Raw genomic sequence first — 11,481 nt, 5'->3', positions numbered from 1 at the left:
TCACAATTAGTCTCTCTTCTAAGAAATAACCTCTGTGAACTCACAACATTGTGTATCCATTTAATCCATATATTTTAGAACACCTTTTATTTTATTTTATACTTATGTGATTTCACTTTCCAACGATTAAGACGTGTGTTGCACGTGCAAACTTACTAGTCTAAAAAGTGGATTCTTATCATTTGATCATCCTCTTCATATGTGACTAATTCTATAAAAAAAATGTGCTCTATATTTGGTACTCCCTCCGTAAATAAATATAAGAGCGTTTAGATCACCAGTACCTAGCAGTGATTTCTATAGGTATGCTCATGAGGATACCAAGAATTGACAGAGCCCTTGTAGTGTAAACAAAGAAAATTGTAGATTAAGATCTTTCATCGCATTTACTCAACCTTAGGATCTTTGAGGGACCACGGTCTGCTTGAAATATTAATGAAATACTCTATAATATGGAGATACCTTGGGAATGAGTAGCATCGGGAAAAAATAATTTCAACCATCAACCCATATAAAAGCACGAAAGGGCGAAGAACCAAATCATCTCAACCATTGAACCATGCTAATCTGATCATTGAAGTTATACCACACCATCAAATCAAACGTGTTTGACAGTGTAATTACCCATCACTGCCATTAGTTATAACATGTTTAGCTCTTATAGAAGGAAAAAAGGACGCCTATAGCAGAACTCCCGATCCCCTCCCCAACGTCACGCCCACCCACGATCTCCCGTTCCTCTCCAAGTCTCAAACCACCCACCCCCACCAGCCCCGCCCGCACCTCCCACAAGGTTTCATGGCCGCCGCCTGGCCCGCCTCTGGCCGGCGCTCTACGGTTACACGCCCCCCAAGGTCCCCACCGCCGCCTCCGGGGAGGAGGGGCACATCGAGAGGCAGAGGGCAGTCCACCGCTGTCGAGGCCCTCGCTTCCCCTCGCTGTTCATCCTCTCCTGGTGCCATCGGCATCTAATTCCTCTGCCTCGCGGCCAAAAATCAATCCCCACCTTTCTCCCATACAATAGAAGGTCGAGAACCTTGAACCGAGGCGAGCAGCCGGCCTGGGTGCCGTCGCTGTCGTCCTCGACGGAGAAAGAGAGCACACAGGCCTTATCCAATCCCCCGCCGTGCCTCCCACGCGCTCCCACGCCGTCTCTTCCCACGCGCTGCATCCCAGGCGCCACACTGGTGGCCTCCCCACGTCTCCACGTGCCCAGCCGGGCCAGCGACATTCCAGCACTCCGATTCGTCTTCCATCCATCTCCATCGGATGCGGCCGCCTAGGCGCACGAATTGCCTTGCCCCGACGCCGCCACCGCCCTGCCGTCTACACACTGCAGTTCGATTCAGAAGAATAATTTATGTGATCTGATTTGATTTGTACAAAGATTTGCTCGAGGCTAACCTGCGTACAGGTAATTTACACTTTGCAAGTTTATTTGAGTATAACTCATCCCTGGCCAGTTTCGTGTGTAATATTTAAGTCAATGACATGTCATGCTTAATTATTTAATGTTCAACCCAGAAGACTACTATTTCTTACTTAAGCGTGAAATACTCCAGAAACTCTGCTAAAAATGAAGGCTCTTCTTTTAAATGATAGCAACCGGCAACTGCCATGGTTCCAAGACCAAGAACTTCCTACTCAACCAATAATGCACTTCTTTCAGTTCATTCTAACTTCTAAGACGTTAACCACCAAGAAAAGGAACTTCTCAAGCTTCTGTTTGAGCCAAGTTAAGCATGGCTGCTTACAGTTAATTGCAGTTTAGGTATTGTTCAATTTTCCAGAGATAGGCAGTAGGATATCTACCATTTTCATACGACGTGCTATGAATATGATTACACTCTACTGACTATAGCAATCTGTTGACACGAGGTTCAGAAAAAAGTGAGAAATTGATGTGTAAGCATTTTTTATTGAGATATAAACTTTCTGGGTAGTTTGCAAGATTTAACCTGGGATTATAGTTTGAATTTTTTAGATATACAACCAGCAATCTGAGATCAATGCTTCTGCACAGACAATCTAGATGGGCCAACAAAATTTCTTTGCAAGCTCATACAGAAGCTTAAAGACATGCCTGCTAATTTGGGATGTTGTGATGTTACATGACTTAAATCTTGCTTGATATATCATAATCATATAATCTGATAAGGTGGTTGACCAAACCCGAAGAATTTTGGAACAGAAAAAGTTGTGCCAGCAAGTAAAATTACTTCAATGCAAGATTTGAGAAGGCATGTCACGAGGTGCTGCAGTGCTTGGTCGCCTACCAGACTTAGAGCCAAAGTTGTTTGAGCGCTTTTTGTTCTCTACGGTTTTCCGAATACGTCAGATTTTTATGTTTTTTTTTGTAGCCTGAACCTTGGAGACAATTTCTTGGGTGTATATAGCTGCACATTTTTCGTGTCCTATGACGGTAACACATGAAAAATTCAGCAAGGTCAAAGCAGCATCTTGGACACATCCAGTGCATACTATTGGCTTCTGAGGGAGATAATATATGTTAGGTTGAATTTTCACCTTCTTATCTGTTTTTTCATATTTTGCTATTCTCCATTAACACTCGGTGTCTATTATTTCAGATTTCCAATTATGGGGCACATGGTCATCCTTACGCATTTACTGATGCCGCATGGCCGCAAGTTTGCACAAGTGAGTTTGGATTAGTAGTTGTTGGATTGCTATTATTAGAACTCATCTTATAGATTTTCGGTTAAATTTGGTTGTGTAGTGGATAGCTAATATTGTCATATTGATATGTTGCACATTATTCAAGCCCATTGATATATTGCACATTATTCGAGCCATTGATATATTGCAGCCATATTTCCTACTTCTCGGTGAATCTGGGTTTCAATTGATATCTTAGTCGCAAGAGTTCAAGTCCAGCGAGATATGTACTTCAATTGATGGTTGTCATAGCATGCAGAGCCACTAAGCATCTTTTTTTTTAGATAAAGCCACTAAGACTTTTCGAACTGTTCTAGGACGACTAAGACTTTTACTATGAAGACATGTTTTTATTTTAGGCCTTATACTGTTTTATCGACATCAGCTTTTTGCTTCAAGGTTTCTTTTAGATAATCATCTTTGGTCCTGGTAACCTCTTTGAGCTTATCATCCTTCAGCTTGCTATTACATGGAAAATATATTGCACAAAAAACCAAAGGCTTAAGAAATCAGAGCAATGATATATAAACCAGAGCATCCCAATGTTGATATTACTTGGATTCTTATTTGTCTATTTACCTTTTAAAATCTTCTGCCTGTTCTGTCAATAATAAAATCCGGTAAACTACGGAATGTACATGTACGTGTGAGTTCACTAATATAATGTGCTGGCAATGTTGGCATCGTAATTGTCTGCCTTTGTCATCTATGAAATCATGACAGGCATTTTTGTAAATGTCAACACATGTTAAGATATCTTCACTAAGAAGATTGAGTCTACATATTAGTTCATGCATCTTGATTGTCTGATTATTGGAGCATTATACATGACATTGTCTGGTTGTATCCCGTGAGAGCTGAAGAGGCACAATCAACTATGAACCATGCCAAGTGGAAGGTGCAAGTTGTTGTCTTACGGACATATGGTGGTTATCCCGGGGCAAGTAGTTTGTTTCGGTAGAAGAACTAAGGGATATAAGGGTCCATCTGAGAAGCTTGAAGCAGTTGGTTCGCATTACTGGGGTAATATCAAAGATTTAGCAGGAAAGGAAGTTTAGCCTGTTATCTACATGTTGTCTAGCTATTCATGTTGGATGTTGACTTCTCATTCACCATCCTACTTGTTATTCTCATTCATCAGATGTAGATGTAATAGTAATCACATAATGACTCTTCAAATGTTTGCAGCAGGTGGCCGCTTTCATGGTTGGCGGGAGCATCTTGGCCTGGTACCATGCGCGACAGTCCCACGGAATGTACCATCGCCTTAATGGTGCCAGAGCCGGTGTAGTGTGGCGAAGGTACCTTCCCACGGGATCTCTACCATCGCCTTTATGGTGCCAGAGCCGGTGTAGTGTGGCTAAGGTGCCATCAATGACAGGACACAGATGGTGAGCGATGATAAAGAGAAGGAAGATTGTCGTCGCGGTTGTTGTGCAGGAGTGCTCTGATTACTGCTAACATTAGGAACTGCATGCACATGAAGCTGAATTATAACATAGAAGACTTTGATGAAGATATACATTTTATATTTAGAAAAGATATGTAAGAAGTCCTATGTTCCCTCAGTAGTTATTCATTGTAATAAATTTTATGAAATTTCAATTGATCAAGAGGGCATTGGTCTAATTTAAAAAGAAGATTAGTAGCTTACTTTGTTCACGTATATTTAGAAGGGGACGGAGCTAAGCTTATAATGTGTGTTGCACGTGCGAACTTCTGTCATTAAAACTATAACTATATGTGTTTTTAGTTGGGACTAGATGTATCCCTGTGACATGAAACTATTTTTGATCTTCGAACCGAACATATGCAAGCTTACTAATTGATATTAGTAAGAATGGTATTTTACATCAAGATCTGCTGGCCCTCTACTGTCACCTCACACCGTGTGGAAATTAATCTATTACTGTGGCTCTCTTGGTCTAGGGATCAAACTCGCAATCTTTGTCTTTCCAGCTGCCGTCGGCAGAGAAACGCGTAGTGCACGACAGCATGCACCAGCGCGGCCCAAGCGCTACTACGGCCCAGAGTGGGCGAGCCAACCCGTTAGCGCAGTCCAGTACTTAGAGGCGCGGCAACGGCAGCATGGCTCTCCCCTCCCGAGTTTCAAAAAAAAAAAAAAAAAAACTCTTTCCCCTCCCGCAAGAACTCTGTTTCATTCATGTAATCCTTGTAATCGCTACCTGTAATTGCGATTGGATAGTGTACATCGAGTATTTGTGCTACCTAGCTATCCCTATCTTATTATCTAGTATCAGAGACCAACCCACCCCTCTTCACCGGCCCCAATCTAGCGCAAATTCATGGAGACGCGGAGTCTGCTACAAGCGCGTGCATCTAGAGGCCATGGATCCGGCAGTTAAGGTCTTCCTTGACAAGCTGCAAACGATCCTCTACACCAACACCAAGGCCCAGCTCCAGTCGCTGCAGCAAGACGGAGCGGAAGATCTATTTTCAAATCCTTTTTGCAACACACAACGACTAATTTTTTGTCTTGCCTTGTAGCCTCCTTGAAGCTTTTTTAAAAGGGTTGAAACTGCTGAACAAAGTGACCGAAAATACAAAAGTGAACATGGATGCGCGCGCACCCATGTAATGGTACATTCATAAAAAATACTAGAAAAAATTAAAAATAAAATAAAATTTCACGGTATGAAACTTAGTAGATCATTCTACTCACGTGTAAAGTTTCATGATGTATTGACACCCATGGTATTCTTCTACTACCATTATAAAAGAAAGAGAGGGGCAGATCCAAACAATCTAACCCATTCATCTATCAAATCTAATGATCCATAATCCTTCCATGTTTAACACTATAAGCCACGCATTAAGCCACCAGCCCACCGCTAATCCATGCATCGCTAAGCCCGCCGTTCCAAAAAGAAAAAAAAATTGCCACAACGCACGCACGCACGCACGCCCGCCCGCCCGCCCCCCTCCTCCCGTCGCGCCGCGCCGCACGCCGCCTCCTGCTCCTCCCACGCCGCGCCGCGCCGCGCCGCACGCCGCCTCCTGCTCCTCCCGCGCCGCTGCCCCGCCGGCGCCCAGTCCTCCCGCAGCCCGGGTCGCTCTTATCCCTCAAGCAGCGCCGACGGCGCGGGACCCAGTGGGCTGGGCCTGCGTCGGCAGTGCCGGTGTCCATCTCCTCCGTCGAGCGGCGGCGGCGCAGCGGGACGCAGTGGGCCTGACTTGCATCGGCAGCAAAGGGGTCTCTCCTCCGTCAAGCAGCGGCGGCAGCGCGGGACCCAGCGGGCTCGGCCTGCGTTGGCGGCGGCGGGGTCCATCTCCACCGTCGAGCAGCGGCGGCAAGGTCCATCTCCTCCCTCAAGCTGCGGCGGGCTTGAGACACAGCGGGCTCGGCCACGAAGATGGATTTCTCCGACGGGGCATTCGATTCCTGGCCTCTGTTCCTCGACCTCGCGTCAGGCACATATGCCCCAGCGGTCGTTCCTCCTCGTGGTCAGTGACGCAGATGCCGCCGCTGTCATTCCTTGCACAACCAAGGATGCGGAACTCCTCTACGGTGAGATGCATTGTGTAGCCTCTGCCCTCCAGCACCATGGCAGCATGCCGATGCCCACCAAATGTTCGATGAGTTCCCCTAATTGACCTCTCTATATAGCTAGCCCTCTCTATTTCAGTCTCTCACAGCTCTCCGTGTCATCCATATATGATCTTATTTTGTTTCAGTTTTTTGCTAGATTTAACACTGACATTTGTTTAAATCCTATCCATGTTGAATATTTGAAAGGGAGCACACAAAGCTGCAGAGGCAACAACTCCAAAGGAATCAGCACGGTGATGCGTTTCTATATGTTCAGTGTGACTAGAAACCAACATGCTGACTACTAAACCATATGCACAGGATCGTAGAAAATTATTATTCTATATGCACATGATCGTAGAACATTATTATTAATGTCTACATTGGAAAGGATCCAAACTCTAAACAAGTGATTCGTGAACAATTTTTTATCTAGGTTCAGAAGTTGATAATCCATTACAGTTCTTTCATTGTGCAAGCAACCTCAGGTACGACGAAACGGCTTTGATTTGCTTCTGTCGTCACATTGCTGAATACGACTTTGAATCTCAACTGCACTTGACTGCACCTTCTATCTTGATCTGCTTGACAACTTATAATTTGCACAAACATTCCCCTACATAGTTTGTCCTTGGTCTGAAAGAACAATTCCTGATGATATATTCCAAATCAGGTTGTTGCCTGGATCCTATGAACAACATGTACAGTCATGCTGTCGTTATCCGTTTACCATCAAGTAAGTTTTCACTACGTTTTGTTTCAGTTCCATTTCAGAATCCCTAAACCATATAGATTGCAGAGCAAAGCTAGATGATGGACATCTTCACTAATAAGCAGGTCTGCTTACCACATTCCTCTTGTTTTCTACAGTTGACGATTTCAAATTATTCAAGAATGCACGACGCACAAGGCTGTAAGGTTTCCGCACTTGCATCCGTAGAAATCTGGGTGTTGGTAAATTCTGTTTTGGATGGATTTTGAAGGGAACTTTGTTTTTATCGAGGATCAGACAATACTAAGAGACTAACAAGAATACAGTAAATTACTGGATCATTCATAGTTCCCTGGCGTAGAATAGAACCCATTGTGGTAACTATCTTGGGGCTCTAGAAATAATTCCTCTGAAACTGAATCATTCAGTCATACCTTCACTTTAGTAAATAATGGCTCTGGATACTGGGATCTCTCATCTTGGTTATTTTTTATATACTGCATTGCAAAACCAGAAGCTCAAGCTAGGTTAGGCTAAGGCTAGGCTCACAAAATAATGATGATGATTACTTAGCTAAAATTGTTCTGGAACTTTATCCGTGATCTAACATTTTTTTCCCGAGGCTGAATTAATGGGTATGGAATTCTATTTGGTCGAGTTGCTTATCTGAATGCAACCTTTGAATAGTTAATGAAATTGCTGGGATTTGGTGTTGCCCGATTGTTCATGTGAACGTGGCAGAAGCCTTCATTTGTGGCCTAACATTTTTTTACCAGTTATTATCTTCTTATGTAACAGTTGTAAATTTGCAGTCTAGATTAGCACATATAGTGACCACTCATGCTTGTCATCACTGTACCTAAATGATGTCTTCCTTGCGTACTTGTCATCACTACACCTTCAATCGACACTGTTATTTATGCTGAATGTCAAGACCTTCAGTATTGTACACCATTTTTACGAATGCTTAGCCTAAACGTCATGGTTGTTTATGTCATCTTGCTTTATAAGTCAGAATGATGGGCCAAGAGCTTCCGTTTCTTTTGGGTTGGGTTTTATTTACTACGAATATATCTAGCGATAGAAAGAGCACATGAGTTATTCCTACAATATTTTTAGTGTTCAGATAGAGTTAAGAAAATTATGATGTTACCAAATCTATTTAGTTCATGATTTTTGGTAATTAATATTCTAGCCTGGTGATGGATTAGGTTGATGGGTCAACATCTTCTGTCATCTTCAGTTTGCAAGTTGAACTATTAATGCTTAGTTTTGTTGTAGAGGGGCTTACTTCAGTTTGCAGAACTACCATGATAAACAGACAAACTGTTTATTGATAGAGGGGATTTGTTTTTATGCATTCATAGTTATTCCTGTTATAGGCTGGTCCTCTTTTGAGGCTACTGATTGCATTAGGAAGAGGATGTTTTCTTTCGAAAAGGTTAGAAAGAGGATGTTGAACTAAACTTCCCTTAGTTCATTTCTTATATTTTTCTCATGTTTCCTCGCAATGGAAGGAGCACGATAGCTTGCAGATGGTGCTATGGTGCAAACATGTAGTGGACTTGGAGGCCAGGATTTTAGCTACAGGAAAAGAATGAGGCTACAACTGGTGGACAAGTGACATGACCACGATAAGGTTAGCTTCATGCTGGGGTATTATTTTTATTGTATCATGGTAGAATTATTATGTGCATCAAATTATGATCATCTATCTCATTATGCATTGATCATAAATTCACAAGAACTAAGGAAAGTGGAAAGAACCGAGGCTTTTGGAGTGATGATGATGAAAAATAGTTAATTGGCTTAGTCTTGGTACAGTTTGTCTGTCATATGGTTTTACGGTTTTCAAAACTTCTATTTTCACATGAATACTTGCAATTCTTTTTATTTTTGAGCAGGATTGCATTGACATAGATTATTGTGTCTTCATAAATTATCTCGCAAGATTTTAGAACTAAGCTCTCCAAATCTCTATGTTCACTTATTTCCCTCATATTTTCTTTTTAGTTTCCTCCATACAGGGTTTGAGTTGCTTTTAATTATTTCGATCGGATCAAGTTTCTATAGTGTACCGTGATCTTGCATGGTTCATCTGCCCATAATTCACATTCTTGTTCTCATTTGAGAATTCAAGCTGAATCTTTACGTATGAGTTGGATCTTGACTAGGCATAATTAGATGACCAAAACATCTCGCTCCCCCCGTGTCGCTCCCGCATCGAGCGACTCGGGCAGGCCGCTACCCTAGCCGCGCCACTGAGCCCTGATCTACTCCCTTCTCTCCTCCCATCGCCGCCGCGTGACGCTGCCGGCTAAGCCCGGGGGCAGATGGGGGTGACGGGGGTCTCCTTCTCTCCCGTGGCTTGGGGTGGGATGGGGCCCCCAACGTGTGGAGGCGCGACTGGTCGGGTCTTGCGGCACGGCGGCCAGCCCTGACTCGCAGAGGCGGTGGGCGGCTCTACTGCCAGTCGGATCTCGAATTGGCAGCGGCATGGAGGGCCGGGTGGATGGAACGACTATATGTGTGGTTTGGCCTCCAGTCAGATCAGATCTGGCCTGTGCGGCCTGCTCCATGCGCGGCGGCGGTGATGGTGGTCCCGTGCACACAACGCTGGATGGAGGTTCCTCGAGCGGATCCGGGTGAAAACCCTAATCTTCGCTCGTTGCCAAAGCCAACGATGGCGGCGTTTTCTGCGTCGTCCCTTTCTTGAAAGCATCATAGTGGAGAAGCTCTAGACCCCTATCCACCACCTCCGAGGGAAACCATAGATCGGTCGATAGGATGACGTCAACACTCTTGTGCCATATCCCTCTTGGGGACGTCAATCTTGGAGGTATGCATAGGCTCGAGGGACCAGTGGACGACATCTGCGGTGGAGTGGTGTTCCATGTGACACATCGACGACGTGGAGTCTCGGTGGCGTGGCGTGGCAGGGTCTCGGCGACGGACGTGTGATGATGGATGCGTGTAGGGAGGAGGTTTTCTCTGGCGCCATGTTGGTGTCAACAGCAGGCCTGGCAAGGTCGATGCGTCAGTATCACCTTTGAAGATGGATAGATGGAAGACGGCGGCGACGACCTATGAGTGCGTCGGACCGGTTTGTGCCCCAGACCTGGTATGTGGCTTAGTTGGGGCCTCCAGCTTTAGATGTTAGGCTTAGGTGAGAGGTCTAGGTACTCGGCCCATACTTTCTGCACCCCTTCATCAATGGATAGGAGTAGCGACGGATGTTGCCAAGATGACGGCTTCAAACATATTGATGTATTACTTCGTAAGTTCTCTGTGAATAGTTAATAAAGTGGTTGCATGCATCTCCTAGATGCAGGCCGGGGGTCATCCTCCTTTTCTAAAAAAGGCATAATTAGATGTTTTGTGGTTATTTTCTTAGGCATAGTACAAGGCGTGCCATCGATACTGGCTGCACAAATCCATCAAGCTATATTAGCTACAAAATCACTGTGTTTCTAAGTGAATTGGTTGAAATGCCTAATCTCATGGTCTTCTAAAACTTTTTGTTATATAGAAAAATGCTACAGGTGCACATGAGCAGTCTTGGTGAGATTAGTGGCTGAAGCTGGCTGGCAAATATCTGAAGGTATATGCTCTTTTGCCATATTTTACATATTGTGTAATTGACCAGATTTAGTTAGACTGAACTGGTAGCGTAGCTGCATAAGAGATACTCCCTTACTCCCTCTGTGTCAAAATGTAAGATGTTTTATAGTGTTAAAAAACGTCTTACATTTTAAGATGGAGGGAGTATAAAAGAAAAGATGCCAGGGTATAAGTTGTATTATTTGAGGACCCAGTGGCCCTGTGAAGATGAAGTAATTGTTGTGTTTGCTCTTCAGGAATCCAATAGACTTTTTTTTGCGGGAAGGAATCCAATATACTTCCTGTGTAGTGAAAATGACCAATATGGACATGAAAAAAGATGGATCACCCTGAGGTCAGCTTGCCAATGTTGTAATGTTGTTCGTCCTTAACCATCTGACATTGCAAACACTTTGGATGATGATAATAATAGGTTTCTCTTTTTTCATCAGAAAAAATGATACAGTTGTTGTATTATCTATAATTTGCCGCTTCACTACAGTTGTCCATAGAGCCGAACAAGATTCAAGTGTTTTTTATGATGAAGATTTAATTGTTCTGAAGATTGATCCCTTGTGATATTGATTTCTTTTATTTGTCTACCAGGTTTGCAATGTAAATCTTATGGAAGGTGACACTATTTGATCAAGAGATGAACACTTGGCAACTTTGGATTGTTCCCATTATTGGAGTTTGATGTTTGCATTTTGACACGGAGCTATGTTGTTTCACCACATGCAACAATTTAAATTTTGGTGTTCAAAATAGTTTGACTAAATATATATGGAGTATTAGTTAGTACGTGCATTGCACGTGTAAGTTTACTAGTAGTGAAGAAAATACCAATGTGACCATACTATTCATTAAACAATGTTTTTTAATATTAGCTTCAATTTGTTATTTTTGCCAGATCATCACGGTTGTGATTTCTTCATGAAACTTC

General features: G+C 43.4%; 2 long non-coding RNA genes across 6 annotated transcripts; both read left to right on the top strand.

Moving 5' to 3' along the window:
* The first annotated feature begins 700 nt into the window (after positions 1 to 700).
* On the top strand, positions 701 to 4,438 carry LOC123091823 (uncharacterized). Of its 3 annotated transcripts, XR_006443573.1 has the most exons (4): positions 703 to 1,414; positions 2,361 to 2,513; positions 2,589 to 2,658; positions 3,868 to 4,438. It is a non-coding gene; the product is annotated as an uncharacterized lncRNA (long non-coding RNA). The 3 variants fall into 3 exon arrangements; XR_006443574.1 differs by having other exon boundaries at positions 701 to 2,513; positions 3,865 to 4,438; XR_006443575.1 differs by having other exon boundaries at positions 703 to 2,513.
* A 1,178-nt stretch (positions 4,439 to 5,616) lies between these two features.
* Positions 5,617 to 11,447, top strand: LOC123091821 (uncharacterized). Of its 3 annotated transcripts, none has more exons than XR_006443570.1 (6): positions 5,617 to 6,714; positions 6,900 to 6,962; positions 7,097 to 8,577; positions 10,468 to 10,539; positions 10,796 to 10,893; positions 11,145 to 11,447. It is a non-coding gene; the product is annotated as an uncharacterized lncRNA (long non-coding RNA). The 3 variants fall into 3 exon arrangements; XR_006443571.1 differs by having other exon boundaries at positions 5,617 to 6,962; positions 7,097 to 7,139; positions 8,415 to 8,577; XR_006443569.1 differs by having other exon boundaries at positions 5,617 to 6,962.
* The last annotated feature ends 34 nt before the right edge of the window (positions 11,448 to 11,481 follow it).

Source organism: Triticum aestivum, chromosome 4B (genome assembly GCF_018294505.1).
Source record: "Triticum aestivum cultivar Chinese Spring chromosome 4B, IWGSC CS RefSeq v2.1, whole genome shotgun sequence".
Lineage (NCBI taxonomy): Eukaryota > Viridiplantae > Streptophyta > Magnoliopsida > Poales > Poaceae > Triticum > Triticum aestivum.
The sequence above is the reverse complement of the archived record's forward strand: the minus strand, read 5'-3'. Positions and strand labels throughout refer to the sequence as shown.